The sequence below is a fragment of the Pseudorca crassidens genome, chromosome 8, assembly GCF_039906515.1.
Source record: "Pseudorca crassidens isolate mPseCra1 chromosome 8, mPseCra1.hap1, whole genome shotgun sequence".
Classification (NCBI taxonomy): domain Eukaryota; kingdom Metazoa; phylum Chordata; class Mammalia; order Artiodactyla; family Delphinidae; genus Pseudorca; species Pseudorca crassidens.
In genome coordinates this window covers 67,802,477-67,830,262 of record NC_090303.1, presented here as the reverse complement: position 1 = coordinate 67,830,262, position 27,786 = coordinate 67,802,477, and the positions used below count along the sequence as shown (strand labels likewise).

The window sequence follows — 27,786 nt, the reverse complement described above, 5'->3', positions numbered from 1 at the left end:
ATTATTTAAAGCAAACAAACTAAGACTTTAAAGTTTTGAAACTGTGTTATGTCTACTTTAAAACTGTATTATGATGTTGATTTGATGAAAGCTAAGTTCTATCTGCTGTGGGGGTAATATTTACCCTGTAGTGACGGCGGTTTAAATTTCAATCAATTTTAACCTCTAGAAATGACTTATATTGACTGAGCTTAGATATCATCATACTTACAACCAATTCAGTTATATTTTGTCATATTGGAATCAACTGGATGATTCTAAACTGAATTAGGTCCATTCAGACCTATAGCTAAAATACAATTGTTTATGCCACTTATATTTGTAATATGTGTCAAGTACACCATAACAGAACTTGCAAAAGATAAACATTTTGAGACAAGAATTTTTAATCTAAAAAAGTAGGATTGATTTCAATAGTATTATTTTCAAAGGGTTTTTGTTACGTCATTCATACAGAAAACTCATAAATTACCCTTTAGAATTTAACAGAAAACAAAGAGAATGTACATTGTCTACTAGGATAGGGTTTAAATAGCTCAAAATAAATTCTGCAAATAATTTTTTAAATTCCCAAACATCAGAATCTGGATTGAATGTCATAATTATATGTCCCTTAAATTTAGTCTGCAAATTAAAAAGTTTACCCAAAACTAAGGCAGAACAATAAAATCACATGTAACTAATGACAACTTACAAAGGTTAATTTTCCTAGATTCCTTTGGGAAATATGGGACATTCTGGGCTATTGTTAGAACAATTTGTGTCTGTGCTTTTGAGGTCTCTAGGAAAATATATGAGAAGCAATTTGGGGTTATGCTAAGTCCCAGAACATACTGAAGTTAGGATGTTTCCAAAGGAAAGGAAGACTTGAAGCTATAATGCAGTGTGACAGGTAAGGGTAGAATGAGAAGTGAAGAAAGGTGTCTTGGAGTTGAGAGTAGGAATAAGGTAGCCTTGAAAAGAATGTCAACCAGGAGCTAATAGAGACTTACACTATTAGAAACAGCAAAACTGACATATTAGAAACAGCAAAATGTTAGGCAGGGTTCAATCAGTGCAACACATACCTTAAAAGGGCTTTGAATAAGAGGGTGTCTCCAGAGCTGTCTCTGAAAGTGCCATGTGTCCCTACGATGAACATGTGCCCTGATTTGTCCTGGACCATTTCCATTTATACCCTTTTCTCAGCATAACTAATAAAAGCATTCCCATTTGCTCTTCAGTATGTTTCCTAGTCTGGATAACTAAATTATATGGTTAGTTTTGGGTGAAAAGCAAACCCTGAGAGAATGAGTTTTATGCTAAGTGATTCATTAAGGAAAGGCTCCCAGAGGAAACGGGTAAGGGGATGAGAAAAGCAGAACAGGAAAGGGGAAGAAGCCAAGGAGAATATGCGTTCATGCAAAGTCCTGCTGAAGGAGGCTTTAGCTTGACCCCTCAACAGACGTTTGGAGCGTAAATTACACCTCAGAGTTAATCCCATCCTGAGGAGAGGGAGCTGGGTTTTCATTATCCTGTACCCTAGTCATCGGCAAAGGGTGTTCCTAGGCGCTTCCAGCTCTGTGTAGGATTAGGGGAGGTGGCTCCAGTGGTTGAGGACAGTCCCCCAAGATAAAGCAATTGTGAGTGGCAGTCTTGGATATGGAAGGGCACAGAGAGATTAATTAGAGATAAAGGATCTGGTAGAAGCACCAACAGCAATCACTACAGTCACCCTGTGTGGCAGCCTCTAGAGGGCTCAAGAAACACACTGACCCACTCTGTATAGACTATTTATTAAATTGGGTTCCGTGCATGATTCAGGTGAGTCTGTCATATCTCAGGAAATTGTATGATTGATTTTTCGTATCGGTATATATATGCATATTCCTAGAGAGAGAATAATAGCTTTCTTCGGATTATCAAAAAAAGTCCATGATCCAAATGAGACTATGCAGACTTCACAGGTGAAAACTTCAAGAAACCTAGTGTTTTGTGTAATCCATATACGTGTTTTAGGTAAAGAGATAACTGGTCCAATTTCCCCAATAACCTCATGTGGGTAAAATAGATTTTTTAATTTTTTGTATATCCTCCTTCAGAAGTAAGAAATACATAAGCCTGGGAATCCAATGAGGTTGGTTGGAAACTCAGACTCACTAGGAGGCCTTAAGTCAGCTAGTGATGCTGAATTTTAATCCTTCTGAAGGATTTATCTGGGCAAATAAGTGTTACCAAAATAAATGTCATTTTTTTCCCTTGCCAACCTATCAGTGGATTCCAGATTTAATCAAAAATTGATCAATACACAGGGAGATCAGCTCGGTGCTTTGTGACCACCTAGAGGGGTGGGATAGGGAGGGTGGGAGGGACGGAGACGCAAGAGGGAGGAGATATGGGGACATATGTGTATGTATAACTGATTCACTTATAAAGCAGAAACTAACACACCATTGTAAAGCAATTATACTCCAATAAAGATGTAAAAAAAACTGATCAATAAAAATGTCAGAAGAACCTTTGTGAGGTTGTAGAAAATATGGAATAAGCTACTTTCTCAAGTGAGCTCACAAACTTTTCCTTTTTCCTTACTATCAGGACAACTACATGTTGGATACTCTCTTGAACACAGTCCTGCAACACAGCTCCTAACTAGGCCAATAATGGATAATTTATTACTTTTCTTCTCACGTACTGATCATCACTTTCAGCACCAGTACTGCTGATACCTCCTAATTCTTACTTGCCTCACGACACCTTAAAAGTGTGACGTTAGTGTTTGTTCATTTATTTCTAAGACATTTAACAACTTCTTAGTATGAGAGATGCAAAAATGCAGTTGTTCTTTCAAACTGTCATCTTTAATTTTCCTCTCTCGAATGGTTTTCTTTCCACTTTGAACTGTGTAATGTATTCTTCTTAATTAAAAATTCTCAACATCTAATTTTAAAGGTATTTTCTATCTAGTCATTCTTATCTCTGAGAGGTTTTCATTACATTACCATTTTTCCACACCACCTAATGAGAAACACAAGTCATTCAAATGAGAAAATTAACCATTAAATTGAAAAGAAACAATAAAAATTAAATAATTTGTCTGTCAAAACAAATTTCCAGGACCACTTTGTAAGTTGAAATAATGATCAACACGAAAAGCTACATATCTTCTCTGACATTTACTTAACATTTTCTTCATGTTATAATATGAAGAAATCATGCTTATATGCTTATCATCATGATATTTCTCTCTCATCAAATTCAAACTTTTTACAATTCTCAATATCTTTCATAATTCATACTTTACTTCTACCATCATTTCCCGACATCCCCCATCTGTGAAAGCTTCTCTACATGGACTGATTTGATTAATACCCTATGTCTCATTATATTTCATATGGCTTCTTAGTCCTACATCCTAATTCTTTCATTCCATCTTTTCTCTTTGGAGCAATTTCTAGGAAACGCTACTTAGGCTTCAAAGGTCCTGATCTAAAAATCAGCAGTAATCACAATGCCTAAGCGGTTAGATGAAAAAAGGTTAATACAATGAAAGTGTGTTCTTTTCACCTTTTAGACCAAGAGCTGCATATACTAAACATTCTCCCACATTCACCAGCTCTAAATCCCCCTTCAATCTGAATGCAGAAAACATTATTAAAACTTAGTCTCTGATAACCAAAGCAGCATGGAAATTGCTGGGGAAACCGAGGGTGGGAACCTAAAAGGTACCCCAGGCTCTTGCAGAGTGCTTTGTTTATTAAGAGGTGATATGCACTTCTTAATGCTGGCTCTTAAGGCTTCTCTACTCTCTTCCTCCAACCCTAGTTTACCAAGATGAAACGTCTAGGAAAATAAACAAAAATCATTAGTAAATGATAAAATCTTCTGGACACAGTTCAGAAAAAAGTATGTGGAATTTTCCTAACTCTTTTAGGACTGGTGTAGCAAGTTGCAAAGTGTTTCTAATGCCTGCTCTGTGTCATGTTTGGCAAAGGGGAGAAAGAAGATGTCTGACATACTTAAAACCAGGAATATTAAGTGATTGCTATATTCATTTCACACGTTGCTAGCTTTTCAATGAAATATTGAGAGTGGGTTCTATATACGTAGTAATTATTTTTCCTTATATCTATGATTACAAGACTGAGGAGGAAATTAAGGAATCGTCTTGTAACATGTAGATAAAATGTTCGGAATAGAGAATTTGGTTACTAGTCTAAGCACTGATACACCAATAACAGTATCTTGACTCAGTCAAATCCAGTTCATCTTCAGCCACAAAGGCTAAATTTATATATAGCCAAACTGAATAGTTAAAAAAAACTAATTTACTTTTCTTTTTACTTTGGCACTGTAAGAGTCCTGTCTGCTTATTTTTGTACTTGGCCAAATATGTTTGGGAAATGTGTGCATACTTATCAGAAAATCCTTGCTGTCTAGTGGACAAAAAATATATATAATGAGCAAGGTGTCAGCCCCAAATTCCAGCATCTTAGACTGTGGATATCTTCAATTAAAGGAAGTGATGGATCATGAAATGCAAACCCATTCAAAGATTTTGTTTTAATACCTAGAAACAATCTTTTGCAACCATCTATGGTTATGCTACTCAAACAGACTACAATTAAAAATAAGAAAGTAGATTTTCTGACTTTTTTAGCTCTTTCAAGAAATAAGACTCTAAAAGACATTACAAGACAACACCAAACGCTGACTAGCATGTGGAGCAACAGGAACCCTCCCCTCATTCATAGCTGGTGGAAGCGAAAATGGTACAGCCGCTTCGAAAGACAGTGTGGCAGTTTCTTACAAAACTAAACCTACTCTTATAATATAATTCGGCACATGTACTCCTTGATATTTACCCAAAATAGCTGAAAAGTTAGGTCGGCACAAAAACCTGCACAGGGATGTTTACAGATGCTTTGTTCACAATTGCCAAAACTTGGAAGCAACTAAGCTGCCCTCCAGCAGGTGAATGGGTAAACAAACTGTGATACACACAGACAATGGAATATTATTCAGTGCTAAAAAGAAATGAGCTATTGAGCCATGAAAACACATGGAGCAACCTTAAATGTGTATTACTAAGTAAAAGAAGCCAATCTGAAACTATATGATTCCAAATATATGACATTCTGAGAAGGGCAAAACTATGGAGACAGTAAAGAAGACCAGTGGTTTCCAGGGCTTAAGGGGGAAGCATGGGATGAATAACCAGAGCACAAAGAATTCTCAGGACAGTGAAACTACTCTGTATGATACTATAATGGTGAATACCTGTCATACATTTGTCAAGATATAGAATGTAAACCCCAACAGTGAACCCTGCTGTAAACTATGGACTTTGGGTGATAATGATACGTCTGTATATGTTCATTGATTATAATAAACGTACTACTCTGATGAGGGCTGTTGATAGTAGAAGAGGTTGTGCATGTTTGGGGCCAGAGGATGTATGGGAACTCCCTGTACCTCCTGCTCCATTTCTTGCTGTGAACCAAAAAATGCTCTAAAAATAAATTCTATTTTAAAAAGACATTTTATATTCTTTTGAAAGTGTTTATTGAATAAAGGACATTTTTAGTAAGTTTTAAGCTGGTATGTCCAGTGGGTAGCATAGTGCCTAGCACTCGCAGTTATAAATAACGGTGAATGGAGATATAAAGTGGAGAAAGAAGAAATGCGCTATTCAAGATGATAACAGTGAATTAATTTTTTTTCAGGTGAGTTTGGGAAACAATTGACTTCTTCAATAGCAAGTACTTATCATGGCTTTTACTATGTTAATGCATCTTATAACTATCCATGAGGTTTATATCACACCATATTCTACAAACTTACTTGATAATAAACTCATTTTTTGTAAGCATTTCTTTTTTAAAAAAATTAATTAATTTATTTATTTTTGGCTGTGTTGGATCTTCGTTGCTGTGCACAGGCTTTCTCTAGTTGCAGCCAGTGGGGGCTACTCTTCGTTGCGGTGCATGGGCTTCTTATTGTGGTGGCTTCTCTTGTTGCGGAGCACGGGCTCCAGGCACGTGGGCTTCAGTAGTTACGGCATACAGGGTCAGTAGTTGTGGCGCACGGGCTTAGTTGCTCCGTGGCATGTGGGATCTTCCCGGACCAGGGATCGAACCCATGTCCCCTGCATTGGCAGGCAGATTCTTAACCACTGCGCCACCAGTAAAGTCCCTGTAAGCATTTCTTGGAGTCAGGAACTGGCTGAACATGCTTTTGGAAATGCTCTTATTCACTATGCTGTTTCCATTTGCTTGTGAGAACTGTCATATCTGATAGATAAAATTCATTCTGCCAATATTCTTGACCACATAAAAATAAATGAAGCAGGGCTCCTACCCTTAAGACTTTATCTTCTGTGTGTGGATGGGGGAGAGGGCAAGCATTTACTGTACAGCTTAGAAAATGATACGATAAAAATATACACAAAGTACAGATTCATGAAATACGTAAGAAGTTATCATTGTTCTAAACCTGGGGTCATCAAACTACAGACTGTGAGCCAGATCTATTTTGCATTGCCTGTTTTTGTAAATAAAGTTTTATTGGAACACAGCCATGCACATTCATTTATGTATCATCTATGGCTGCTTTTCCACAGTTGAGTAGTTGTGACGGGCCATATGGTCCACAAGGCCTAAAATATTTATTATCTAGCCCTTTATAGAAAAAGTTGGTCAACTAGGTAAATGTAAAAATAACTCACTCTTGGGCTTCCCAGGTGGCGCAGTGGTTCAGAGTCCGCCTGCCGATGCACGGGACACGGGCTCGTGCCCCGGTCCGGGAAGATCCCACATGCCACGGAGCGGCTAGGCCCGTGAGCCATGGCCGCTGAGCCTGCGCGTCCGGAGCCTGTGCTCCGCAACGGGAGAGACCACAACAGTGAGAGGCCCGCGTACCGCCAAAATAAATAAATAAATAAAAATAACTCACTCTTACCCATGGATGCTCTAACTGGAGGAATTAATGGAGCCTTATGGAAAGTTTGCTAATTAATAGAGAATATTATTATTTCATCAGAAATATTATACGTTCCATAAAACATGGCCAAATATTGATGCATTCTAATGTGGTAGGATGATCCCCTGTTCAGAAGTCAGGAAAATCACGTCCTTGTTCTCCTCATGTAAAACTATCTTTGGATTACTGAATCTAATTTTTCTGCTAGTTCTAAAATATATTTATTTTCATTTAACAACTACCTTGGCTAAAGCTTCTATGCATCTATATTATAGCCACTTGAACACTGAATTTTCATTTTATTGAGGGTAAATTATTAACAGGTGTGCTCTGCATGGAGTAGAATTCAAAAAATAATAGAGAGGATACTAGACTAAAATCAAGAAAGATTTTAGACCCCACCACTTGTTTTTTTTTCCACTTTATAGGAATAAACTGATTTTTTAAAAAAGTATTCTTAAGGTAAAGGGCCAAAGAGACTATTTTTGGAAACTTCTGAATGAGGGACTAGAAGAATCTTTAGCTATTTTTAAAAAATAAGTTCTTTTTTTTTCCAAATTAACAATGAGGGATTTTTCTTCCCCTACCTGAAATTACCAAATTCATAATTTTTAATAATCAAAAATACCAGTAGAATAAAACAACTGGTTTTATTTATTGAATTTACTGGCCATTTCACTTAACTGTCCATTTGTTTAGGTAAGTTATTTTGGCATCATAATACTAAATCTGTGTTCTTTTATCCCTTGGTTGTTATGCTGTCACTTTTCATTTATATTCTTAGATTCGAAGAATCATTGTGGATGCATGAATAATGCAACTATAGTTACGAAGGCACTCAGTTTCTTTAATTAAATTTATTTGCCTGAAGCATATGACATGTTTTAAAATATCAGTAGTAACAGCATTCCACTCTTGGATAGCTGGTGCTTTAATGTCTCTTCTTTCTTAAACACCTCATGAAGAAGCCAGAGATTTTCTTCATATAATAAGCTCAAACTAATTTTAAGATACTATCTAAATAAAGAATTTTTAAACCTGCCTATCATGTCTTTCTAAACAATTTATTTCAACAAGCACTTTGCTTTAAAAACTTAAAACAAAGTTTAAGTACAGCATGTAATTCCTATTTTCATCTTGATTCCAATTATTAAAAAATCAGAGAATATTATTTTACCAATAGCAAAATCTTTACATAGACTGATAATCTGATTCCTATTTAATTCTAGTGCCTTCTTTATGAACTCCTACTCAAGGCCTAAACTATGCTCTTTTAAAAATAGCAGTAAGAGTGGTGTAGTTAGAACACCCAAGACTGAAAATCCAGTCTTTCTTCGGCCCATGCATTCCTATCATGCTTTGGAAATCTGTGGAGGTGATGTGGTCTCTCTAAGTCATTTATGTCAACAGTTAATTAATTTGATAATATCATATACTTTAAAATTCATAAGCCTTTCAGTTTTTAGGAACTTTTTTACAGTTTATTACTTGAGGTTTTATGCTGACAGGATATTTATGATTATGCATGTAAAATTTTATAATTACATATCTTTCACATCCATTTTTCTATTAATGTATTCTGAATTATTCAAGTTTTTACTTAATATTTTATTGCAATAGCATCTATATGTTCCTCTTATATTGTGACTTTTTATCATAAATTTGAAATGCTTAAGCATAGCTTAAATTGGCTCTTATCTCTTTCTCTTATGTCAAGTTTCACTGCAAAAAGCATTATAAATCTACTTTCCAGTAGATTTTTTTCTCGTAAATCGAGTATGAGTATCAATCATATTTCTCATTATTGTGTGAACCATTTTCTATGCTTGATAAATAATATAAATGCAGAAATCCAAGAGGTTCAATACATCCTAAACAAGATAAAAAGACAAAATCATACTTAGGCATGTACAACTACCAAATACCAAAGATACAAATGTAAGATATAAGAAAATTCTAATACCAGTCAGAGGAAAAAAGACACCAAATCCAGAAGAATAAACATAAGAATAAATGCTAACTTTTCACCAGAAACAACAGAAGCCAGAAGGCAATGAAATATATCTGTAAAGGAGAAGGAAAACTGTCAATTTAACATAATCTATCCAGCAAAAATATTCTCCAAAAGTGAAAATTTAAAAAAGAAAATGTCAGATTAACAAAGGCTGAGAGAATGTGCTACCAGCTCTTCAGTTTGAAGAGAATGAAACCACTTATAAACATGTATGTACAAGAATTGAAGAGCAACTAAAATGATAAATATTTTAAACATAAAGGCCTTTCATTATTTTCCCTAGTTTCTTTAAAAGACCTTTGAATTTTAGAGCAAAGTCACATTGTATTGAGGGATATATAGCATATGTATTCATAAAATAAAAGAAAAACATACCACATAGGATGGGAAGAGTTTAAATGAAAGTATACCATTGGTAAGTTACAATACAATACATCAAATGGCATATGATTAATATATAATAAAATGCTGAGTTAAAGATACATGTTATATTCTCTAGAAACTCCTCTAAATACACACACACACACACACACACACACACACACACTCACAAAGATGATTAGATACAGAAAAGTTCTCTAACAAAAGTTAGAACTGAATATTAAAACATATTTGATTAAAATAAGAAAAGTAAGGAGTACCAAGGAAAAAAGAACAGAAGAAAGAAATAAAATAAACAAGATGATAAAGCCTTAACAATAGCCCAACCATATCAATAACTAAGTGGATTGAGAAAAATCTAATTAAAAATCAGATATTATCACAATGAATTAAAAAGAAACAAAGGGGGGGTGGGAGGGAGATGGAAGAGGGAGGGGATATGGAGATATATGTATACATACAGCTGATTCACTGCTGTGCAGCAGAAACTAACACAACATTATAAAGCAATTACACTCCAATAAAGATGTTAAAAAAATAATAAAAAGAAACAAGATCTAATTACAGGTAGTTAAGAGAGTACACACTAAAGTAAATAAAGACACAGATTGTTTGCCAGTTAAAGAATGGAAACAATGTGTACAAAGTAAATACCATGAGAAAGCTAGTGTGTCTAAAATACATATAAAATAGAGAATAAAAACTTCAGTTCGGGGAGTATTATCAGAATAATGATTGATATTTCATAATTACAAAAGGATGAATTCACAAAAAGTTCTAACCATTTTAAATGTGTATGTACTTAATAACAAAAGTTCAGAGAATGTGAAGCAAAAATTGATACAACTAATGGAAGAAATAGACAAACCTGCCAACATGGTTGGAGAAATTAACACTTTTTTTTTTTTCACTACCAAATGTAAGATAGTTGGCTGGTGGGAAGCAGCAGCATAGCACAGGGAGATCGGCTAGGTGCTTTGCGATGACCTAGAGGGGTGGGATAAGGAGGATGGGAGGGAGACACAAGAGGGAGGGAATATGGGGACATGTGTATGTATATGGCTGATTCGCTTTGTTGTGCAACAGAAACTAGCACGGTTATTGTGAAGCAATTATACTCCAATAAAGATCTATTAAAAAAATAAGTATCATTAGGTCCCATTTGTTTATTTTTGTTTTTATTTCCATTTCTCTAGGAGGTGGGTCAAAAGGATCTTGCTGTGATTTATGTCATAGAGTGTTCTGCCTATGTTTTCCTCTAAGAGTTTTATAGTGCTGTGTCCATCAGCAGATGAATGGTTAATGAAGATGTGGCACATATATCCAATGGAATATTACTTAGCCATAAAAAGAAGTGAAATTGAGTTATTTGTAGTGAGGTGGATGGACCTAGAGTCTGTCATACAGAGTGAAATAAGTCAGAAAGAGAAAAACAAATACCGTATGCTAACACATATATATGGAGTCTAAAAAAAAAAAAATGGTGATGAAGAACCTAGTGGCAAGACAGGAATAAAGACGTAGACATTGAGAATGGACTTGAGGACATGGGGAGGGGCAAGGGTCAGCTGGGACAAAGAGAGAGTGACATGGACTTATATATACTACCAAATGTAAAATAGATAGCTAGTGGGAAGCAGCCACACAGCACAGGGAGATCAGCTCAGTGCTTCGTGACCACCTAGAGGGGTGGGATAGAGAGGGTGGGAGGGAGACGCAAGGGCGGAGATATGGGGATATATGTATATGTACAGCTGATTCACTTTGTTATAAAGCAGAAACTAATAGACCATTGTAAAGCAATTATACTCCAGTAAAGATGTTAAAAACAAAAAGTAAATAAAAAAATAAAAGCAATTATCCATTTCTTTCTTATTAATTGTTAAGTTGACCAAAAATTGTTAATGATACATCAATAAGAAAATAATATTATCATCCACCACGGCCTAAAAGACATTTATAGAAAATCACATTCAGTATAGAATATACATTCTTTTTGACTGTACATAGAACATTGTCCAAGATAAACCACATTCCAAACCATAAAAAAGTCTTGATAAATTTAAAGTATTAAATAATATAGAATATATTGTCTGACTGAAACAGAATACATATAGTAATTAAAAACAATGAGATCGCTAAGAAAACCTCAAATAATTAGAAAAAGAAAAATAAATTCTAAATAATCCATGGATCAAAGAAAACTCACAAAGAAAAAATTTAAATATTTTGAACTAAATGACAATATAACACACTGCATCAAAATTTAGAAAATGCAACCTAACTGGTGCTTAAAAGAAAATTTATCCAAATTTAGATAGGTAGAGAGAGAGACAGATGACTACCAATGCTTTTTCAGGCCCTTTTGGGAATATAATAATAAACAAAAACCCCACAAAATTACCTGTCCTTCTAGAGTTTTTTGGGGAATATAGACCAAAAAAAAATTAAAATGTATATGATCATAAATTAGAAAGTGATAAATGCTACAATCAAAAATAATGAATAAAGAAGATGCAATATATATATTATTCAATGATATGAATATTATTCAGCCATGAGAGAAAAGGAAATCCTTCCATCTGTGACAATATGGATGGACCTTGAGAGCATTATGCTAAGTGAAATAAGTCAGACAGAGAAAGACAAATATTGTATGCTATCACTCATATGTGGACTTTTAAAAAGTTGAACTAAAAGAAACAGGGTAGAATGGTGGTTACCAGGGGCTGTGGGCTGGGGGAAATGGGGACATGTTGGGCAAAGGGTACAAACTTCCAATTATAAGATGAATCAGTTGTGAGAATCTAATGTAAACATGGTAATTATAGTTAACAATATTGTATTATATACTTGAAAGTTGCTAAGAGACTAGATCTTAAATATTTTCACCACAAAAAAGGAAATGGTAGTTATGTAGCAAAATGAAGATGTTAGCTAGAGCTATGGTGGTAATCATTTTGCCACATGTAAATGTATCAAATCAACATTTACACCTTAAACTTACACAATGTTATATGTCAATTATATGTCAATAAAGCTGGAAAAATAATAACTCAAAAATAAACACACAAACCAACAAAAGAGGGGAAAGACAGAATCTGTAGAACACTGTTGTCCTTTAAGCTTTAAATACAGTGTCAAGCAAGGTCTCACCAAGAAGACCTGAAGGAGTAAGGAACGGGGTTGTGGAAATACAGGAAAGATCTTTCCAGAAGGGTAAACAGCAAAAGGTCTAAGGCAGGAGTGACTTCAGCTGTTCCAGACCATAAAAGGGACCGTTGTCAAGAGAGGTGAAACAAGGCGAAGAGAAGTTTAAAGTGCGATCAAGGGAACAAGGAGCCTAGAACTTGTACGGTCTTATGGGCCATCCTGAACTTTGTGAGTAAAATGCAGAATGATTGGAGGTTTTTAAGTGAAATGACATGATATGAACTACATTTAGAACAAATTGTGTCTAGAATAAACTGTATCAGGCCGATTGTCCTAATAGGAAGAAGGTCATTCAGTAATCAAAGATAGAGATGACGAGGCACTCATGGTGGTGGAAGCGGGGAAAAGTGGCTTGATGTTGGACAAATTGTGAAGGTAGAGAAAACATGATTTACAAAGAGACTCAACAGATGGTGTAAAAAAAAAAAAAAGCTCATTTGCAGAAAGTGATTATACACAATTATCTTGACGAGTGTTTCCCGTAAAATGGGCCAGTCATGTAAGCAGTAGCTGAGAGGGAAGGATTTTCTTTTTTAAGATGGGGGGAAAAACATGTTTGTAGGCCGGTAAAAAATACAGTAAAGAGTGAAATACTGATAATGCAGGAAAGAGAGAGAGGGGTAGGGAACTCTTTGAGGAAGTGAGAGCATTGGGATATAGAACACACTAAGGTGTCCTTAGAGAAGCATGGAAAACTCCTCCATAGTGACAGGAGAGGGGTTGCACATATGGGCACAGAAGGAGACTGATGTAGAACTGGGGGTGTCCGTTCTGATGGCTTTTTTTTCCCCAAAGGTGTTGGAGGTTGAAGAGTGAGGCTAACGCATGAAAACCTCATCTGGGAGGGCAGAAAGACTAAGGACATATTGGATGATGACTGGGCAGCACTCAAGGCCCACATAAGAACAATCGTTAGGAATGCAGACTGAGCACACTCAGGATGGTCTTCGTGTTTTCCTCTGTGGGTACAGAAACCAAATAGAAGGAGAGTGGAATTAACCAGAGGAATCTTTAAGTCTCTCATAAAAACTCCACAAGAGGAAACAATTTCAAATATCTGTTAAACCTGGAAAGCACTATGGTCATATCATGCTAGATCCGTCCATTCTGCCCTAATTCTTTCTATTCCTTAGCCTGACGCCGTAGGAGTCACAAACAGCAGCCAGGAAGTTGAAGGGAAGTGATTATGGGATGCAAAAGAAACCAGATTTTCCCTACTGCCACCTCTAACGTCAGGCTTCCATATCAAAATATACCTTATTCAGGGAGAAAAGAGCAAGATTAATTCTGGGATGTTAAGAATTATGCTATTACATTAAACTGCACTGAGAATTTAATTACTCAGTGAAAGCTTTTAGAATGGTTAACGGACCTGGCAAAAACTCTGAGACCCACCAGAGCAGATTTAAAAGGACATTGGATGAAAGCATAAAGCTATAAATCCCAGTTGCTTAAAACAATTGCACCACCCATTTCAAATATTCGGTTATTACCAGGAGACTATAGTGGGGAACATTCTAGAGATTCCCTACCCATAAGATTCCCTTCCCCTGGTTATTCAATTAAACATTAATCTATGTAGTTCTGTGAAAGGAGTTTATAGATGTAACTAAAATCCCAAGTAGGTTGACTTTCAGATACGGAGGTTGGGTCTGACCCAACCATGTAAGCCATTTAAAGGCATGGCATTTCCTCTCGCTGGTAGAAGAAAACGTAAGAGAGATTCACAATGTGAGAAGGACTCAATCTGTCATTGCTGGTTTGAAGACGGAGGGACCACACAAGAAGGAATGCTGACGACTTCTAGGAGCAGGGCCAGTCCCCAGCTCACAACAGACATGAAAATGGGGACCTCAGACCTAAAGACACAGGAAAGTAGGTGTGGTTTCAAGCTATTAAGTTTGTGGTAAGTTTGGAAGTTGGGAAAGTATGGTAAATTTGTTATGCAGCAATAGAAAACAAATACAGAGTTATTCACCTTTGTCCCCCCGATATGAGTTAATTTGAAGACTAGGGTATAATTTTTCTCTTATTATAGTAGAAAGAGCAACAGAATGACTTTAAATTATTTAATGTATTTATCTATATTTAGCTTATTGACTAAAATAGTAGTAAGATATCCTAGAAATACATCCCAGTGTACTGTTTTCCTACCCCGCACCCCCCAACCCCAGGCTCTGAGTTACAAGAAGAGAGAGGCCATTCTTATGCATCTGACTGAAGTCATATAGACTGTGCTTGATATTCCTAACCAGGACCGTTCTAAGTTACTGTGGGATCACTTCTTTCTTGAGGTGAGCCATGACGCATAGTTCCAGAAGAACCTATTCTTGCCCCAATTAAATAACTGTTGCTTAAAAAGCAGCCTACACTCTCCACCTGAAGGCACTGTATGTGAAGAATTGTAAAGGACCTGATATTTTATCCTCCTTGCAAGCTAACAAGTCAGCCTGCTATAGGATCGTAAACGTAAATGCTATCAGAAGACAAGTCAGAGACAAAGGACAGTTTACTACTTGGAGCAGTAGCAATATCCAGACTCTCAGCATTTCTCTGAGTTCCTGAGCCCCAATTCCCACATGACAATGCAAAGAAGGTCAAGTGACACTTGCACGCACAGTGGATTATACTATAGGGAGGAACTCTGAGCTTACGGATACTGAATCTTTTATAGTGGGAAGTAACTACATGTGTTTTTTGCTCTGGAGGAAGATGCTATCTCTATCTTCCAAGGTTCTTCACTATACAAATGTCCCTGAAAATATAGACCAGGACAATGATAGTCAATGTCTCTGCTCACAAGATAGGCAGAAACATGAGAGACCTATGGAGAATTGTCACCCAAAGTACACTGAGGTCAAAGCCAGGGCAAGGAATTGAGTCCACAATTTTAAGCTGTTTTTGCACATAAAGTAACTCCTCCAAAGAGGTGATTTCTTTGGGGAAAATAATTAGATGTGCATTCAATATTTACATCTTTCTAATCAAATTTCATATTATTTACACCACATCTCAACTTATTACAACTTAGCATGGTTTTACAAAACCTTCCAATTATTGACCTCTGGATGCCAAACAATGATTAAATATAAGTTATATATCTCAGATGTTTGGTCTTTATAATATAGACTACTAAGGTTTTTGGAAAATAAAATATCCAACTCACTGACTTAATTCTTCAGCATCTGTTTGACATTAAGCTAAGTTAGTCTTGACTCATTGAAATTGATAACAACAAAGTGATCCATATTGCATGCACCATGGCTAGAGACTACTAGAGTAAACTGCTGTCTAAAAGATAATGTATGATGTCCATGTAGACAGGGAGTCAATATGTCACGAAAACATTAAGAAAAAGATGTATGTTTGAGGGAATGATGATTGATCTACATGTGAGAAATGAATGAGTATTAACCAGGTACAGTAAGAGTGATTCTTTCTTCAGTCATGTGGTTTATGCAGTCATGTGTGATTTATCTACCGAAACATCCATCAAAGCATTCTTTATTTCTGTTACAGTTTTCTTTTTAATTATTATTTCTAGCATTTCCTTTTGATTGTTTTTTGACTATACATCTCTCTGCTCAAATTACCCATCTGCTCTTACATGTTTCTTATAGGATATTAATCATACTTATTTTAAATTCCCTGTCTGATAATTATAATATCTTTGTCATATCTGAGTCTGGATCTGACGATTGTTTCACCTCTTCAGAATGAGGGGTATTTTGTCTTTTGTTTTGCCTCGTAATGTTTTGATGAAACCCAGGCATGATAGATTAGGTAACAAGAACTAAGATTGACAGGACTTTAGTGTGAGGTTTTATGTTAATCTGGCTGAGAGTTGGGCTGTGTTTAATGTTTGTTCCAGAGGCTTCAAATTCCTCTAATGCCTTTGTGCCTTGGGTTTCCCAAGAACTCCTCCTTAAATAGAGTCTGGTCCTTACAACTCTTCTAGCTGTAATTCAGTTATTATACTATAGTCTTGTTGATGTGCTGGTGAGAAATGGACATGGGGAGAATTCTGTAATTTTCTGATTAAATCTCAGTATTTAGTGGACCTCTAGCTTTCTTCAATGATATAGCTTTTTCCTCTTTGCTTCCTATTCCATTCCCTAGCTACAACATTCCCAATATATTATATTATAATATTACATATATATTATATTATATATTCTCTAACCCTTCCCTTATATTAGACAGGGAAGCTGGAGGGCCTGGAGTGGGATGATTCCCTTCTACTGGGATAAGGCTGTGGCAAAATCCTTTCCCCTGGTGTAGACTTTGTGAAGGAGAAGGTTCTTTGTTAAGGAGAATCATTCCTCAATGATTACTCCTCCATTCTCCTTGCCAGTGTCATAAAGCAATATTTTCAGGTCTTCCTTATGAAAAGCTGGTAGGGATCCTGGAGGTAAAGTCCAGAAAGTGTGCCCTGACTCCATGATTGCAAACCTAGGAGTTTCTCACTGTCATGCTAGTCCACAATCAACCTCCAGAAGTTTGCCAAAACTAACATTTTATGGCTACCAGTTTATGGCTTCACTGGCTTTAGATGCAATAACCAAATTTCATCTGTATCTCTCTGAGTATTACCTGTCTAGACTTGACAGGCTATTTGCCTTTCAAACTTAGTTCTCTGATGGCTCCAACAAAACTCATTGATTTTCAGTATTTCCAACTATTTCTTGTTATAAGGATGGAAGTGACAGCTTCAAGTTCTTTACATGTCAGAGCTAAAACTAGATGTCCATTCTTTCTATTTTTTAATATTGTAGTATTTAACTTTTTGCTATAAAAATCCAAAACTAAGGAAAAGTCAAAAGAACAATATAATACAATTACATGCCTATAGAGAGCACTTAACTTTAACAACTACTTACACACTGTCATATTGGTTTCAGTTATTTTTTCACACATTTTGTGGTTTTTTTAATAAACTGAAACTATATTATGATATTTTACCCCAAATAAGTATATTTTCTTACATACTGGAAACACTACTATCTTACTTAACAAAACTGACAATAATCCCAAAATAACATCTAATTACCAGCCCATATTCAGATATTCCCAAGAGCCCCAATCAGTATAGCTTATTAGTTTAAACCAGTAATCAATCATGAACTATGACTTCTGTTTGGCTGTTTTAGCTTTTAAATGCATTTTAGTTTAGAACAGACTACCTTTTTTTTTTTTTTCATAGCATCCATTGTTGAACATAAAAGACCAGTTATCCTTTAGAATGTCTGATGTTCTAATTTCATTCTTTTATACGTAGCAGTCCAGTTTTCCCAGCACCACTTACTGAAGAGAGGCTGTCGTTTCTCCAACGTATATTCTTGGCTCCTTTATCAAAGATAAGGCGACCACAGGTGCGTGTTTTTATCTCTGGGCATTCTATCCTGTTCCATTGATCTATATTTCTGTTTTTGTGCCAGTACCATACTGTCTTGATTACTGTGGCTTTGTAGTATAGTCTGAAGTCAGGGAGCCTGATTCCTCCAGCTCTGTTTTTCTTTCTCAGGATTGCTTTGGCTATTTAGGGTCTTTTGTGTTTCCATACAAATTGTGAAATTTTTTGTTCTAGTTCTGCGAAAAATGCCACTGGTAGTTTGATAGGGATTGCACTGGATCTGTAGATTGCTTTGGGCAGTATAGTCATTTTCACAATGTTGATTCTTCCAATCCAGGAACATGGAATATCTTTCCATCTGTTTGTATCATCTTTAATTTCTTTCATCAGTGTCTTATCATTTTCTGCATATAGGTCTTTGGTCTCCTTAGGTAGGTCTATTCCTAGGTATTTTATTCTTTTTATTGCAATGGTAAATGGGAGTGTTTCCTTAATTTCTCTTTCAGATTTTTCATCATTAGTGTATAGGAATGCAAGAGATTTCTGTGCATTAATTTTGCATCCTGTTACTTTACCAACTTCATTGATTAGCTCTAGTAGTTTTCTGGTAGCATCTTTAGGATTCTCTATGTATAGTATCATGTTATCTGCAAACAGTGACAGTTTTACTTCTTCTTTTCCAACTTGGATTTCTTATATTTATTTTTCTTCTCTGATTGCTGTGGCTAAAACTTCCAAAACTATGTTGAATAATAGTGGTGAGAGTGGGCAGCCTTGTCTTGTTCCTGATCTTAAAGGAAATGGTTTCAGTTTTTCACCATTGAGAATGATGTTGGCTGTGGGTTTGTCATAAAAGACCTTTATTATGTTGAGGTAAGTTCCTTCTATGCCTACTTTCTTTAGGGTTTTTATCATAAATTGGTGTTGAATTTTGTTGAAAGCTTTTTCTGCATCTATTGAGATGATCAAATGTTTTTTCTCCTTCAATTTCTTAATACTGTGTATCAAAATGATTGATTTGCATATATTGAAGAATCTTTGCATTCCTGGGATAAACCCCACTTGATCACGGTGTATGATTCTTTTAATGTGGTGTTGGATTCTAGAACACTTCCTAATGCCATACACGAAAATAAACTCAAAATGGATTAAAGACGTAAATGTAAGGCCAGACACTATAAAACTTAGAGGACAACATAGGCAGAACACTCTATGACATAAATCACAGCAAGATCCTTTTTGACCCACCTCCTAGAGAAATGGAAATAAAAACAAAAATAAGCAAATGGTTGTTAAAAATAATAATAATAAAATAAAATAAACAAATGGGACCTAAAGAAACTTTAAAGCTTTAGCACAGCAAAGGTAACCATAAACAAGATGAAAAGACAACCCTCAGAATGGGAGAAAATATTTGAAAATAAAGCAACTAACAAAGGATTAATCTCCAAGACATATAAGCAGCTCATGCAGCTCAATATCAAAAAAATGAACAACCTAATCCAAAAAAGGGCAGAAGATCTAAATAGACATTTCTCCAAAGAAGATATACAGATTGCCAACAAACACATGAAAGGATGCTCAACATCACTAATCATTAGAGAAATGCAAATCAAAACCACAGTGAAGTATCACCTGACACCAGTCCGAATGCCCATCATCAAAAAAATCTACAACCAATAAATGTTGGAAAGGCTGTGAAGAAAAGGGAACCCTCTTGCACTGTTGGTGGGAATGTAAATTGATACAGCCACTATGGAGAACAGTTTGGAGGTTCCTTAAAAAACTAAAAATCGTACTACCATATAATCCACCAATCCGACTACTGGGCATATACCCTGAGAAAACCATAATTCAAAAAGAGTCATGTACCACAATGTTCACTGCAGCACTATTTACAATAGCCAGGACATGGAAGCAACCTAAGTGTCCATCAACAGATGAATGGATAAAGAAGATATGGCACATATACACAATGGAATATTACTCAGCCATAAAAAGAAATGAAATTGAGTTATTTGTAGTGAGGTGGATGGACCCAGAGACTGTCATACAGAGTGAAGTAAGTCAGAAAGAGAAAAACAGATTCTGTATGCTAACACATACATATGGAATATTTTTTTTAAAAAATGGTTCTGAAGAACCTAGGGGTAGGACAGGAATAAAGATGCAGATGTAGAGAATGGACTTGAGGACACAGGGAGGGGAAAAGTAAGCTGGGACCAACTGAGAGAGTAGCATTGACAAATATACACTACCAAATGTAAAATAGATAGCTAGTGGGAAGCAGCTACATAGCACAGGGAGATCAGCTTGTTGCTCTGTGACCACCTAGAGGGGTGGGATAGGGAGGATGGGAGGGAGATGCAAGAGGGAGGGATATGGGGATGCATGTATACATATAGCTGATTCACTTTGTTATACAGCAGAAACTAACAGAACAATGTAAAGTAATTATACTACAATAAAGATGTTAAAAAAATAAAAATAAATTACAAAAAGAGAAAAATGAATAAATAAAAATAAGGTCTTTGTAAAAAAAAAAAAAAGAATGTCTGATGTTTTATATTTGTGCTCTTGTGAGGCTGTTTAGTTTTTTCTCCATTGTCTGTCCTTTCTGTAAACTGAAAGTTAGACCTAAAAGTAAGTCTTAATTATAATCATTTCAGCAAGACTACTTCATGGACGAAACTGTGTACCTCACGTGCATGATGTCAGAAAGCATCTAAAGCCAGCAGTTCTGCTATTAGTGATGCTATAGTTGGCCAGTGCATTAAGATGGGAACAGCCAGCACTGTCCAGGTGTCCCATGGCAACCAACAAGCTATCTATTCCCTCCCTATCCTTTACCAGGAGGCCATGTCCTGCAAGGGAGAACTGCCCAAGCTCCCATTTCCCCAGATCAGCCCAAGTATAGTTGTGTAGATTGTGGTCTACTAACCTAAAGTCTATTTTACTTGAAGAAGAGGACCTTTATCTAATTCACGTAAGTGTACCTTGTAGGGCAGTGATTGTCTGAACAGTTATATATGCTGATTTCCATTTTAGGAAGATCACCTTTTTGCAGTGTGGAAAACAGATCTGAGTATGTTTAGACAGATAGGACAGATTCAAGTAAAATATACTTAGCCCAAATGAAGATGATGCAGGCCTTGAGTACATGAGTAGTTGTAGAAATTGGACAGAGAGAATGCAAGAAATATTTAGATGGTAAATGGATAGAAATCCCAGATTTCTACAAGCAAAAATCTTTATATTTGAGGTTGACATCAAACATCTCCCTGCCTTTCTAATGAAACAAAAACAATCCAAATATTGCATGGAATAAACTAAAGCAGAATTTCTGAGTAGGTCTGCATCTTTATTCCCGTCTTGCCCCTTGGTTCTTCATGACCATTTTTTCAAATTTATTTTTTTAGTTTCCATATATATGTGTTAGCATACGGTATGCAGACCTACTACAGAATGGACTTGAGGATGTGGGGAGGGGGAAGGGTAAGCTGGGACAAAGTAAGAGAGTGGCATGGACATATATACACTACTAAACATAAAATAGATACCTAGTGGGAAGCAGCCACATAGCACAGGGAGATCAGCTTGGTGCTTTGTGACCACCTAGAGGGGTGGGATAGGGAGGGTGGGAGGGAGGGAGATGCAAGAGGGAAGAGATATGGGAACATATGTATATGTATAACTGATTCACTTTGTTATAAAGCAGAAACTAACACACCATTGTAAAGCAATTATACTCCAATAAAGATGTTAAAAAAAAAAAAAGAATTTCTGAGTAGGTCATAGATATAATATTTGTGACACTAAATAATTTCAGGTTTATTCAAAACTTTAACATAAAAATGAATAGTAAGATTGCAGTTAATTTAAGTACAGAATATGTACAATTCAAGTACACAGTCATGTAGTTTCTATTATTCATAGAAGTTACCCCCAAATGAAGGACCAGACGAAACTGTTAGGGAGAAAATTGCACCAGACACTTGTTAAAATTGACAAGGAAGACTATTCAAGACTATTGCAATAGGGGAGAGAGACTGAACTCAACTTCCCTGAAACAAAAGACAGAAGGATTTGCTGGGATGAGTGAATGAAAAAGTACTGGAGGACTCTGAGAAGGGGGTGAGGAGTTTGCCCACAGTGATTGGGCCATTTGTGTTTGCTACTTGTTAGGCTCCTACCCTTGCACAGAAACTAGGAAACAGAGGCCCTATCTTTCTTGATGACTGCATTGCAAAAAGATGACTCCCAGGTCCTTGAGAACCACATTTCTGGGTTGCAGAAGACTTACACCTCAAAAGAGCAGAGAAAGAATTTACAACTGCAAGTTTTCTAAAGTAAAGGCTCTAAGAAAAGGGAGGTCATGAACCTATAGTCAGAGGTCATGAGAGGAAGAATAAGGCCATCTTAGTCAAAACACTCAAGAACTAGAGGCTAAAAGCAAAATAAGATGCCTGGAATAAGACCTTATGAATATAAATAATGTAACTGCCAATTTTGTGTTTAGCTGCAGTAGTAAAACAGCATAAGGTAAATAAAAACACATTCCTTTTTATAGTAATGAGAAAGATGAATGCCAACAGGAAAAACAAATGATCTCCTGATTTTCAATTTATGAATTTTATAGCTGCTAATTTATCTTGAAAGACTTCAAACTGAAGCAAGCTTCAGAAATATGCAAAGCCTGGCACTCTGTTCTAATAAGGAGACAAGTTTTTCCCTGTGTCCCTGAGGCAGAAACAGTTATTTGACATAATCTTTTCTAATTATTGGAGTGGATTTTTTCCATCTAATCATATGTGTTCTGTCTCAGCTCTAAATGAGCAGAAATGATTTGGATAGTGAGGCTGTCACAAAGAAGCAAATAAACCAACTAGACAAAGGAAGTTATAACTTTATGTGAGGGAACCATCTACTGCTATCAAAATTAGTGACAATGCTACTTCAAACTAATAGCTAACTTCAAGATTTTTGTACTTTGTAACAGCAGACAATATTAATACTTTAATGTTTTATTTTCATTTCCCAAGACAGTTGTTATGGGTTGAATTGTGTCCCCTCAAAAAAAGGTATGCTGCAGTCCTAGACCCCAGTACCTCAGAATGTGACCTTATTTGGAGATAGAGTCTTTACAGAGGTAATCAAGTTAAAATGAGGTCATTAGGGTGGTCCCTAATACAATATGGCTGGTGAGGGAAACTTGGACATGGATACAGACAGGCATAGAGGGAAGATAGCCATCTACAAGCCAAGAAGAGGGGCCCGCAATCGATACTTTCCTCAGAACAAACAGCCTGCAGGAGGAACCAAGCCTGCTGACATCTTGATTCCAGACTTCTAGCCGTCAGAACTGTGAGACAATAAATGTCTCTTGTTTAAGCCACTCAATGTGTTGTACTTTTTTAGTGGTAGCACTAGCAAACTAATACAAGAGTGCTAGGACTAAAAGAATTAGGAAGTATTTTTTAAAATTTGGGGGTTACTGTCTTCTTACTCAACTGTAGTTTTAAAAAAAATGTTATGTTTCTCACTTTTATTGACCTTTGTGCCATGTTTTAATGTTCATTTAGTTTGATTCATTCAGCTGTTTCTTCAAAGCAATTTTACTTGAATTTGGTTTCTAAAAATGAACCTGTGATGATTCTTGAATCTTTGTGTAAATAAATCTTTACTAAATCCAAGTGGCCTGTTGACTCAGAATCTTAAATCCTTTTTAACTGGCTCAAGAAGAACTTGGTAACACACAAACACACACACACACACACACCTCTAAATCTTTGGTGAACAGTAAATATGCCCAGGTCCATAGAAAATAATTAACTTTTCTATCACGTTATACAAAAAGCCGAACACAATTCCTCTTCCAAATATGAAAACTATAGTCCTGGAGATTCATATTTGTACATTTAAATACTTATCATTATTGAGAACCAAAGTAAGCTTAGGTATGAAGTGTTGTCACTTACTTTACCATGAATATATACAAACGTTCAATTCATTTATGTACATGTTTATACACACACCTGTATATTTAAAACTCAAAAAATAAAAATTATACTTAATATACAAAGGCATGGAAATTTATTGAAAAATACAGGTTTACCTTTAAAATAACTGTCAAATCAACCACTGCATTTTTCATGATGTAATCTAATTTTTATTCCATATTCTGAATTAGAAAGATTTACAAATAATTCCAGCTTGTTACCAAAAGAGGGGAAAAAAATTCAACCTACTAGTACTGGATTATATTAATCAGCTACTAAGAAGAAATTTTCAATGACGAAAATGTCTGGTATATAAATTGTTTAATATTCAAAGTCTCAGTGTTATATTTCTTCTATAAACGATACTGCCTTCAGGTTTATCTTACTTCCTAATGTTCTTGATGGATCCTAAGGATACTGCAGAAAACTGAATTTTGAAATCTTTAAATAGATGAAAGCCAATCATAAATAATGCATTTTTGCATTTAGATAAGATATTCTGTTTGGCTATTTTAACGTTTTTTAAAAAAAGAAGCAGCAGCAGCTATTCTGTGTAGGTGTTTTTGCAACAAATCAAACACTAATCATCATTTTGCTTGTATTTTGCTATTTGTCATCAGGACTGCCCTATCATAAAATAATCTCTGTCAGTGACAGATTAATTGGTTTTCTCTGTGTCTCATTTCAGAATATTTAAAGTGGTACGCTGAGCTAGATATCCTAGTATGGGTTTTCTGGTAGTACCTCTCATGCATATTTTGTAGAAAAGTTCTGATAAGCCAAGGCTTATATTTGTATATCTGTGACTCCCTCTTCTTCCCAGCTCCCCCTGGGATGTAATAAAACCAGGCCAGGAATGCTGTCACAACCTGGATCTCCCGGGGAGCGGGGTCTGGACCTCATCCCTCGTGCCAGGGAACGGAGAAGGGCTCTTGTCTTGTCCTTGGAGCCTTAGCTCCTGCTCTTCCCTCTCCTGGAACGCTCTTCCCTAGAGAGTCTCTTGCCTCAATCTCTCATCTCCTTCAAGTCTTTTCTCAAATCTCTTCTTTATAAGAAGAAATCTAACTGCAAATTCAATACAGCAAACTGTCCCTCTCCTCCTAGCATTTGAGGTCTCCCTTATACTCTCTAATTTTTCTTCTTAAAGTTGCATTTTCCACATTTTAAAATATTATATGGTTTTATAATTTATTCTATTTCTATTTTTATCACCCTGATAAATTCTGTGAATGCAGATATCCCTTTCTGTTTGTTTCTTCCTGTATCCTATGTGTTAGGAATACTGTCTGACACATAGTTGACACTCACTAAATATTTGTGAATGACTGAATAAATGACCAGCTACAGAGAAAAGTGCTTGCTACTCCTTGTTGCCTGGATAAGCAAACAAACAAACAAGCCCCCCTATGGAGTCTTTGAGGAACTAGGAGTCTGCATCTGCCTGCCTGCTGTGGATTTCAAGCTACTCTGGTGAGCTGAATAGACAGAAGAGGAACTGGATTTCCTACTCACTGGCTGTTAGTCCAAAAAAGAAGCTGCTTTGCTTTCCACCATATGCTGGTTGGCTGCTATAGGAGATATGTCAGCAATCTGATCTTAGTGACTTCTAAAGAATCACAAAATTATGACAACAAATGAAAAATATACCTCATTAAAAGGCACTCACTTACCTAAGAGAGGAAGACCAAATTGAATATCTAGTATGGGCAGCTCCCACTGAAAGAGAACTGAAGAAAAGGCAGGAAAGAATGTTACAAAGGAAGAGAAAATGAAAGATGTTACAAAGAATGTTACAAAGCAAAACAAAACAAATAGTACCAGAACTCTTTCAGAAAATAACAAAGGAGGGAAGATATCCCTCTCATTTTTTGAAGCCAGCATTACGTTTACATCAAAGCCAGCAAAAGACATTACATAAAAAGAAAGCTATAGATAGATATCCCTCATGAACATAGGTAGAAAATTTCATGACCAAATGTTGGCAAATTAAATTTAACAATATATTAAAAATATTATGCAACATGACCATATCAGATTTATCTCAGAATACAGGTTAGTATAGCATTCAAATAGCAATGAATATAATCCACTGTATTTTCAGACTAAAAAAGAAAAAAACACAATGATTTCAATAACTGTAGAAAGAGCATTTACCAAAACCCAACATCCATTCCTGATTATAAAATCTCTCACCAATCTAATAACAGAAGGGAACTTTCCCAAACCAAGCAAGAACATCTATGAAAACCCAATGCTAACATTATATTTAATGTTGAAACACTGAATGCTCACCTATAACTTCATGAACAAGGCAGGGATATCTGCTCTCACCACTTGTATTCATCTTAATAATAGAGGTCCTAGACCCTGCAATAAGGGAAAAAAGGGAAGGTGAAGAAAAATCATAAATATCAGAAAGGAAAAAATGAAACTGTCTTAATTCAGAGATAAATATGATCTTACATGAAGTAAATTATAAGGGATGTGCAAAAAAAGCTATAAAGTAATAAGTTTAGGGACATCAAATATTCAAGGTCAGTATGAAAATTTATTTCTAAATACTAACAACAAAATTGGGAATTGAAAACAAAAATACTATTTTACTAATTACATCAAAATTATATACTACTTAGAGATAACTTTAACAAAATACGGGGAAGGACTGTACACTGAAAACTATAGAACATTGTTGAAAGAAATTTTAAAAGACCAACATAGAGATACAGTATATCCCCTGATCAGGAGAATAAATTAAAATGGCAATTCTCCCCAAATTGATATACAAATTTATTGCAAACCCTTTCAAAATTACAGCAGGCTTCTGTGCAGAAACTGGCAAGCTGATTCTAAAATATACATGAAAAGATGAGTAACCCAGAATAGCCAAAATAATATTGAAATAAACTGTAGCACTTATACTGCCCAGTTTCAAAATTATTATAAAGCTATTACAATCAAGAATTGTGGTTCTAGCAAGAGAAGAAACACATAGATCAATGGAACAGAACTGAGAATCCAGAAATTAATTCTTATATTCATGGTAAATTCAGTTTTAACGAAGATGCCCAAGAACCCAATGAATAAAGGATAGTCTTTTCAACAAATGATACTCACACCAGTGTATAACTACATATGAAAAGACAAATCTAGCCTCTTAACTCACAACATATGCAAAGATTAACTCAAATTGGATCATAGACAAATATAAGAACTAAAACTATTTCAAAAATTGGGCAAAATATGTGAATAGACACTTCAGCAAAGTAAAAGCATATACTTATATGTGGCAAATAAGCACATGAAATTGTGCTCCACATCATTTATCATTAGAGGAATGAAAATTAAAATCACAATGAGATACCATTACAAACAATTTAAAATAGTTAAAAGAATAAAAAGACGAAGTTTTGGAAAGAATGTACAGCAAGTGGAACTCTTATACATTGCTGGCAGGAATGCAAACTGGTATAGTCATGTTGGAAAGCAGTTTGGCAGTGTCTTATAAAGATAAACATGCACTCAACATACAACCCAGCTATTGCACTCCCAGGAGAAATAGAAACATCTCTCTACACAAAAAAGTTATATTTGAATGGTCTTAGCAGCTTTATTCATAATAGGATAAAACTGAAAAAAAACCCAATCCTTATGAACTGGTGAGTGGGTAAACAATGGGTGACAGACCAATATAATAGGATAAGCAATCAAAAGTAACAAACTACTGATATTCACATAAATACATGATTTTTTGCATAGATGAATCTTAAAAGCATTATACTAAATGAAAAGTCAGAATCACCAAAAAGTAGATACTGTATGACTCCAATTTATGTAAAATTCTAGACAAGGCAAAACTATAAAGATGG

The 27,786-nt window shown here is 35.6% G+C and overlaps 1 protein-coding gene across 1 annotated transcript in view; it reads right to left on the bottom strand.

Annotated features, from left to right (window-relative positions):
• DNAJB9 (DnaJ heat shock protein family (Hsp40) member B9) overlaps positions 1 to 27,786 on the bottom strand; it is a 700,153-nt gene that overhangs the window by 174,041 nt on the left and 498,326 nt on the right. The window contains exons 18-19 of the transcript XR_010945587.1: positions 26,213 to 26,287; positions 25,591 to 25,647 (exon numbers count right to left, since the gene is read on the bottom strand). The gene's annotated coding sequence lies outside the window, so the exon portion shown is untranslated. The remainder of the gene's footprint in view (positions 1 to 25,590; positions 25,648 to 26,212; positions 26,288 to 27,786) is intronic.